The following is a 9,511-nucleotide window of genomic DNA, read 5'->3' on the forward strand; positions in this document are numbered from 1 at the left end:
CAACGTAATAACAAACTACAAAATAACACGCGCATGCGCAGCTGCAACGGAGAAAAATAAACACAACGACCAAAGTCTAAACAAACTCTTAACAACGTCGCAGCAACGTCCAGTGTCTGTTGGTGAAGGGGAAGTAGAAGATGGAGTGGAAGGAGTAGATGGGGGGGAAGGAGTAGATGGGGGGGAAGGAGTAGATGGAGGGGGAAGGAGTAGATGGAGGGGGGAAGGAGAAGAGGGAGGCAACGAATGAAGAGAGACGGAGGAATAGGTAAAGAAGGAGAATCTGAGAAAGGAAGAAGAACAACAAGGAGCCTGGACAGCATCTGAGACTTGTAATTAATCACGTATGTATAGTGTGTGTGTGTGGGGTGTGGTTGGGGGGTGGGGAGTTGGGGGTGGCAGGGGAGGTTGTTGTCTCAGCAGCACCTCACTGCCCTCTGGCCCTCTCCCTCACCTCTCCCTGCAGCCCTTACAGCATCATAGTCGTCTCTCATGGTCGTTATCGTCGTGACCAGCTAAATGAGGTCGTTGACGGCATCCTAGCAACATAAACATTGTATATCACTACAGTAATGTATTCCCCCCGTCATCCTTATCGTCCCCCGTGTTGCTGATCCACCAGACTGTGGTGGCAGTAACAGCTTTACTGATGTGCTATTAAGCAATGGTGAGGTATATTTACTCAGTTTTGCTGAGCTTAGAAAGTGCAGATATTGAGGTAAAAGGTCCTGGGGCCAGATTCACAAAGCAGTTACGCAAGCACTTACGAACGTGTACATATTTTCTCAATCTTTGACGGCTTTGGTTACATTTATTTAACAGTTTACAAGCATGAAAACTTCCCAATCAACTGTTGGTATTGTTATAAACAGTCTCCTGGTGCTTCGGGGTTCATTAACTGGTAAATAATTGTAAACAAATCCGCCAAAGATTGAGAAATTATGGCTGACTCCATACACAGTTTCAAATGTAGATATGATAGAGCCCAGTAGGCTCAGGAATCTGTACGCCAGTTGATTGAGTTGAGAGGCAGGACCAAAGAGCCAAAGCTCAACCCCGCAAGCACAAATAGGTGAGTACACACAGAATTCAACCCGTCCTCGACTCAAGTCCATTACATCCAGCGGTCGACCCCACAGACGCATTCATATATTTTTACATGCTGTTCATTCGAAACGGGAATTTTCTCAAACAAATTATTATTATAATATATTAGCCTATTGCATATATATAGGCATAGGTTAGGTTAGGTTAGGTGTTTAGGTTCTGTTGCCGATTATTTGTATTTGTAGTTCGTGGGTGAAGCATTTACAGCGTTGTGGTTCGAACAAAAGTCGTCAGTGAAGCACTTGTTCCGGAAATGTTCGAACGTCATCAGTTGTGAGTCGTGTGTAAACCGTTTTTCATTCATAAACAGGGGGTTTGGCGGGTGCATGGAATGAACTTTTGGGTCTTTGTTTGGAGGACGGGCTGACAGAATTACAAATAATTTGATTGGTGTTTCGTAATGCTCGAAATATATTTAAAAATATATACGTGTTATCATCTCTCGCAATAGTATTCATGTTTAAAACACTTGATATGTCTTATAAAGCCCTTGATATGTGCTATAAAGCCCTTGATATGTGCTATAATAAAGCCCTTGATATGTGCTACATACCAATTGTAATTTAAAATTGTGATCGCACGATAATAAAGCTTTTTGCTGTGGCAAGTTGAAAAGTAAAAATTTTAATTCGGTCAGTAAAAAATACAAATGATGGAGCATGACAAGATAAATCTCCCAACTCTCCGACATCGACCTTTGACCCAATTTTTAAAAATTGGCTGAAGTCACACGACCGATAATAAGTGATATTATATTTTTAAGGTCAACAGAGTGGAGAATGTCATGCTTCTGTTAAAAAAAAAAATCTAGCACAGATGTAACCAATCCTATACAACACATACAACATACATTTTCATTTTGTTAAAAAGTTTATTTCATAAGAGTAATATCACACTGTGGTTTCAGTAAAAAAAAATAAAGAATTAGAGTAATTTCAAATTTGTCTGTCTTACATATAGTTAGGGTCAGAGATGTGTACTCACCTATTTGTGCTTGCGGTGGTTGAGCTCTGGCTCTTTGGTCCCGCTTCTCAACAGTCAACCAACTGATGTACATGATCCTGAGCCTACTGGGCTCTATCATATCTACATTTGAAATGTAGATATCTACATATGTACATTTATGTTGACTCCATAGTGCGTAGTGTGTGTGCGTGTGGATCGATACACACAATCTGGACAATCATAACTTCCCTTTTTACATGTACCAAAAATGTCAGTAACTAACCTAGATAAAACTTTAAATTTTAAGAAAAATAAAAGTCTTATTGATGATGTATGACTTTGAGGCAATACTCGGACTTAATACCTCAAGGATAAGCACCATTGTAAAGATCACATCTAAGGTCCTGTACGTGTTATCCTCCATCAGCACTGTTATGAACACACAAGACAGGACCACCATGAACAGTTACGTATGTGCTCGCTGAGGTCTTCAACACACACGCTCGAGACCCACAGTATAGCAACATATTGCCACGTCAAAGACTTCCTATCAAACCATTATCAATAATAAAAATATAAGATTAACATCATAATTACGACAGCAAAGAAGAGCGAGAAGAACAAGAGTAGTGACGGTAGGTCGCCGCGACTTGTCAGACCAAGAGGAGTCGACCTCGACAAGAGCGGTTGGCGGGCGTAGGGCGTCTGACGGGCCGCAGGGGGAAGACCTCCATCGATTGAGGGTTGCATGAGCGGCCACTAATTACCTGAATCACGGTACCTGCCTCTCATCTCCTGCCCACACACGCCTCCCTCCTCCTCCTGCACAGCAGCAGAAGGAGGAGAAGGGAAGAGAAGAAGGAGGAGGAGGAAGATTAGGATAAGCAGGAGGATGGTAAACCATCTTATTACTAAGGATAACATGCCTGAAATCCTTGTACTGTATCCATGTTTCACTTCCAGTAGGTAAATGACATATGTGATCAAGAAGCAAGCAGTGTAGAGTGAAGACTAATAATAAACAGCAGCTCCCTTTTGACTCCTGTAACCCTTCCATAACTAAAACAATTACGTACTCGCGTAGACTTACCATTAATGTATAATGATAAACTGTATGTACATAGCTATTGGAGTGGAACAATCTCCGTAACTAGCTGACAATTATAATTATAAGGTGTGCAGGATAGATGTAATTGTTAATGTAATAATCTCTGTTGAGGTCTGATATAGGTTTTTTGTGCCCTCTGTAATCCTTTTTGCGCTACCGCTCACAGTATGAGTATGGGGTGCACAATAAACTAGCCGCAAAATCCAAGGGGTAGAGAAGTGAAAATGGAAACGAAGTCAAAGTATAGAAAGAAGCTAGTACAACGAAACATTAACCAGGTTCTTTACATATACTTGTCTATTGAAGGATACTTTTATTAAAGGTAGAGAATTTTCCAGACTGACCTTCCAGGCTGTTGTGGTCAACAATTACGTTAAATTGTTTAGCATCTCAAAATGTGCTATTAGAACAATTTTCACATTATATAAACGATGAATCTTAGGAACATTCTAAAAAATGTTTGATAAACTTGATTGATCGTTCTGATGGCGCTGGACTTCTTGACCTGACCAAGGAAGATCCTCGCGCAGTGTAGTACCCGCGGCGCTATGGTAACACTTGCCCCGCGCTGCGCGAACGATTTGGCCTGGGTTCGTATCCTGACCGGGGAGGATTGACTAGGCGTCAAGCCTTAACTTCACTCCTCTGTTCACTTATTGGGTACCTGGTTGTTAAACGACAAGCGGGTCGTATTCCAGGGAACCATATAAGCCTTGTATTATGGAAAGGGAAAACTCTCTGCAGGCCAACAGGAGTCAGCAGTCGTCTGTTTCTGTACCTACTTGCAACCAAATAAAACACCCAAGAAGGAAGGAAGCTTTGACGTGTGGGAAGATTTAGTGTAGAGGACATTTTATCTGTGAGAACGTTATCAAATCTGACAGATACAAAAGGCTAATGATTATAAAGAGGAGGTGAAGGTTGGGGGAGATGTCAGAGACATTAAGGTTGAGGTGATGTCAGGGACGTAAAGGTTGTGGTGATGTCAGGGGGGGGGGAAGGTGGGGTTGAAGTAAGGGAGGCGAACAATTGTTTGTCAAAATTGTATATATTCTTGAAATAAATTTTGCAATAAGAATAACAATGCTAAAGTTTCCTTCGTTGTGTTCGATAGTGTTGCAGTGTATGGTGGGTACGCAACACTCTCTCCTAATACTCTTTTCTTAAAGAACAACTGTTAAATTTAGCCTCTCTCAAGTACATAAAGTGTTGCTCCTAGTTCCCGTGTGCGAAGATAGCCATGCCCTCAATATATATTTATTTATTTATTTATATATATACAAGAAGGTACATTGGGATTGTGAGGATACATAGCATAGTAATTACATTCTTGTAAAGCCACTAGTACGCGCAGCGTTTCGGGAAGGGATACACAGGTCGAAGGTCGGTGGTTGTGTGCCAGAGGATGGATAGGATGAGACCAATCTCATCTGATAGATGAGATCCCAATAGAGCTGGCTCTTACACTCTAACAAGGGCTGACAGAGCCAGCTGCTACCACGCCCCCTCAACAGCGAGGACTGCTGGCTACCATACCTTCCCAGCGCCCTCACCTGATCCGAAGGACAGAGCACATTAGAAACAAATAAAACAGAAACTGACTTTGAAAGTCTTAAATGACACATCATTTAATTGCATTTGAACCAAATTAAGTTTAGATTTTTAAGATGATTTTTGATTTTTGATTTGCCAAGATGATTTTTACTGTAGTTAATACCTTGGATTGAGAGTTATCAGTTACATCACAACTATAATGATATTCATGTGATATGTCAGAGAAGTTTGTACTCGCCAAACACACACACCGAAACTACGACGTTGGTACAACGTTCGAACAAGTTTTAACACCTCCTAAACCAGTTATAACAACCAATACAGCAATTTGTAACAACGTTCTAATACGTCATAAACACTTTAAGCCAAGATGTAACAACTTTATTACAAGTTGTAACAAGCGGAAAATAGAGACAGTTTGTGGTTTCCAGGGAATATTTGTTTAGTTTATTGAAAAAAAGTTTCATTGCAATTCTCGAAACGTCTTTATAAATCACGTGGCAGACGCGTGACGCTCAGGGGCACGTCGTAATGATTCACCTCCTGGTGAGGGGCCTCATGACCAACTGGTCTTGACGGAGGCGCAGCAGGCGAGCCATGGCTGCTGGAGCCGACCTGGGCCGTGTCTCCAGGCAAGAGCATCTCCAAGCTCACAAGGGCTTCGTGCAAGACCTCACGTATCACCAGGGGCGTCTACCCTTCAACCTCTCAGCCTTCTGCTTCTCTGATTCGCCTTGTTTTTTTGGCCTGTTCTCCCAGACGCTCCATTTATCATGTCCTTGTCCTCCCATCCATTCTCATTACGGTCTTCAGTTCACTCCATCTTCTCTCTGTTTTTCTCAGGTCTTGTTCGTTAATCTTGAGAGGCCTAGGACTGGTTAGGTTCTTCAGTTATTGGTCCATATCTATAACCACACATTTCTTTGTTATTCAGTTGTTTAAAACGTGAGTTTTTTAGGGTACAACGATCTAATTTTTTTTTGTTCGATCAACAGCTGCTATGGGTACTATCCTGTTTTGAAGGATTTTTTGATCAGGTGGAGAGAGACAGGTGGAGGAATTGCCTCTCCTCCACTTGCCTCCCCTCCACCTGCCTCTCCTCCACTTGCCTCTCCTCCACCTGCCTCTCCTCCACTTGCCTCTCCTCCACCTGCCTCTCCACCACCTGCCTCTCCTCCACCTGCCTCCCCCCACCTGCCTCTCCTCCACCTGCCTCTCCACCACCTGCCTCTCCACCACCTGCCTCTCCACCACCTGCCTCTCTACCACCTGCCTCTCCTCCATCTGCCTCTCCACCACCTGCCTCTCCTCCACCTGTCTCCCCTCCACCTGCCTCTCCTCCACCTGCCTCTCCTCCACCTGCCTCTCCACCACCTGCCTCTCCACCACCTGCCTCTCCTCCACCTGCCTCTTGCGTGCGAGTGATGTAGTAGAGAGGCTAGAGGAGAGCCCCCGGCGAGCGCCCCAGCAGAGGGGATGCACTTTACGGTCCACCGCGATTGTTTGTTTAATTCCAACTACCTCAAAATACCTTCCTAGTCCCTGTGTGTAATTAGAACTCTTGAGCAATGGGTTGTCTTTGCTGAGCTGAGGTTAGATCGTGTTTGTGTGCATGTTCCTAAGTGTAACTTAGTTGTATGTAAGTGTAACTAAGTTGTAACTTAACTGTATGAACTCTAATTAATGCTTTCCATACGTGTTCTCTACCGGACTATATTGGGTTCTCTCACAAGAGCTTTAGTTTTTGAGTTTGTATCCGCCACTTTAATGTTTTTCTGTATGGTGTTGGATTTAAGGCCTATCAACCTCTCGAAGGTGATCATGGCAACCACAGCAGCTTACTAACTAACGAACACGAATACTTTAGCCCTGAATATGGTCCAAAGCAAACTCTTGTTGTAGATATATAGATCGAGAAGCGGGTTATTCTCGGTATACATATATCCCTGTGTTCACTTACCAGTCCATACCATTTCTTTACAACCCTTCTCACTCTCAAGAAGTCAGTCCTTACTGCCTGCGGCTAATAAGGGCGCTTAGTTTTATAACAGCTCGTTACAATATGAGAATATAATGAGAATAATGTAGTATTATTAGTAATAACCTTTTAATCTCGTATATAATTTGGCGTCAATTTATTCATAGACTAAACCTGAGTAATTATATTTGATATTTACTTCCTCTCCTACTGTGCAGTAATGGGACAATATCCTTGCTGTCCAATTACGCCTACAGGGCCTAAGTGCATGTTATATGTTAGCTGTCAAATGTTTTGTGTTGAGATAACGCTTAAAACGAGTCCAGTTCTGGATGAAGGGTGTTATTTACACCATTACCAGGTATCTCATTCGGTTGTTTGTTTGTGGGTCCACCCTGTGTTCTCACATGCTTGTGTGTAACCTCGACGAGGTCACTTACTTCGCCTGAATCCGTATGGTGAGATCATTGACTTCGCTGAGCTTAAACGCCGATTTAAATGATAGCACAATACAACTCCAGCTCGCTTGCCAGCTAAACATAATTTCCAGCATACTGATGCACGTTTGGTCTCTTGTGCTTTCCAGGACCAGCCATTCTCTAGCCTCTTGGTAGATGCAGAAGAGGTGGTTTTGCGATGCCAGTAGCTGAAGGCTGGGGTGTTATTGTGTTCCAAGAGATACCGAATTCTCCCACTTCTGCTTTGTGCAATAATCTCAAGTTATAATATGACCTTAACCCAGGTTTTCCTGAAGCCTTTAGGTGAAGGACATGTTTAATTACTATGACCTCTCCCTCTCACGCATCCTGTTCATTATATTAATTTAAGATCACTCTTTCCTTCATGAGGGGATAGTGCCTATCCAGAAAACACCAATATTACGGTGCTTTAATTTTTGGGAGTGGAGAGTGGCGTATGCCTTTCCATTGGAGACTTTCAGCGCCGTGGAGAGGGGAAACCTGCTGCCTAGGTAACAGCTTCTCCCCCAAATCAACCCACCCTGGCTTTGCGCCCTGGTGAGGCCACTCCAGACCGACAACCAGAGCGCAACTCCATAGTCTCCTGAGACTGATGGATGCCTACTACTACTAATTTTTACTCTTAACCCCAAAAATTTTTACGTATTAGTCGATTCCGCTAAAACTGCAATGTATTAGGTGTGAGAACGGGTTAAATGACTCCACTAAATCTCGTCGTGGATTTAAAGACGTCTTTCCTGGTTATAGCAACTGCTATTACTCCTGCAGTGATCATCTTGCACTAGCGGATTCTATTTTGTAATTTGTTTGCAATTCCAGGAGAGTGCAACAAATAATGAAAATGTTTGACACGATGCAATCCCAGCTTGTCAGTTTAAGGGTTTGTTTTATCCTAGAGTTGTGGTGGTGCTGTGACCTGTGACTGAGTGTATACCAGTTGTGACTTGATACACTGTGACATATGTTAACCAATTGTACATATAACATCATTTATTTATGTATATTGTGAAGAAATCTCTATTGTTATTCTCGTTGTATATATATATATATATATATATATATATATATATATATATATATATATATATATATATATATATATATCTTTTGAAGAACTGCATTTGAGGAACTGATCTTCTGTCAGCATTTGACAGAAGTCAGTGACGTCTTTATATATATATATATATATATATATATATATATATATATATATATATATATATATATATAATATAATATAATATATATAGTATATATTATACTGGCAGTGTGCGAGAGCGGCGTGAACTGTGTACTGCCATCGTGCGAGTACTCTACAGAATGACTCAAAATATTTACACTTCTCTGATGACATTTATGCAAATTGCAATCCAAGGTACATAACGAGTTTTGAACGATCTCTCACAGGCAGTAATTAGCGGCTCTACGCTACAGCAGATAGCGTTAATAAGGACCAATAAAACGTCCACGCTACAGCAGATAGCGTTAATAAGGACCAATAAAACGTTCTCCAATTTGTAACACATCAGCTAGAGAAAATTAGATATTTCTGTTACGAATATTTGTAATATTACTTTTTGGCTCGTCATTTCGAGGAGTTGTACGGGTGTACAGGTGTACAGTCAGGGTGTACAATCAGGGTGTACAGGTGTACAGTCAGGGTGTACATGTGTAGAGTCATACATCAGTGATAGAGTTTAACAGTAATGTATTAATTAACTGACAGTGACAGAGCTGTACATGGATGGATATCTGTCAGATACGGTGGGTATGATATCGAGCTACAATATAACATCGACGTACGTTCGTACCCTCGTCACGGCCCTTGTGGATTTGTTCACTTGATGCATCACGCTATTGTGATTTCTGTGTGTAACTTTACTCAACCCACCTTGAGTCATACTCACTCACAGCCAGCATAAAGGGCTGCCAAGGGACTATATTATTTATGTTAGAATGTTTAAAACTGTAGTGAGGATGGCATTAAATTTATCTGTAGGTTTGTTTTTTTGTTCTTTTTTCGGTTAAATACTATTGTGCATGGTAGAACTCTGACATCATGTCTGTCAAAGATGCTGTAAAGGTCAAGTTATCTGGTGCACCTATGGAAAGAGACCTTTGATTACAAATATGAGACAGACCGCTCGTGGCTGGTTGATACCTGGTTGATGGGGTTCTGGGAGTTCTTCTACTCCCCAAGCCCGGCCCGGGGCCAGACTTGACTTGTGAGAGTTTGGTCCACCAGGCTGTTGCTTGGAGCGGCCCGCAGGCCCACATACCCACCACAGCCCGGTTGGTCCGGCACTCCTTGAAGGAAATAATCTAGTTTCCTCTTGAAGA

This window comes from Procambarus clarkii, chromosome 1, assembly GCF_040958095.1.
Source record: "Procambarus clarkii isolate CNS0578487 chromosome 1, FALCON_Pclarkii_2.0, whole genome shotgun sequence".
Classification (NCBI taxonomy): Eukaryota; Metazoa; Arthropoda; class Malacostraca; order Decapoda; family Cambaridae; genus Procambarus; species Procambarus clarkii.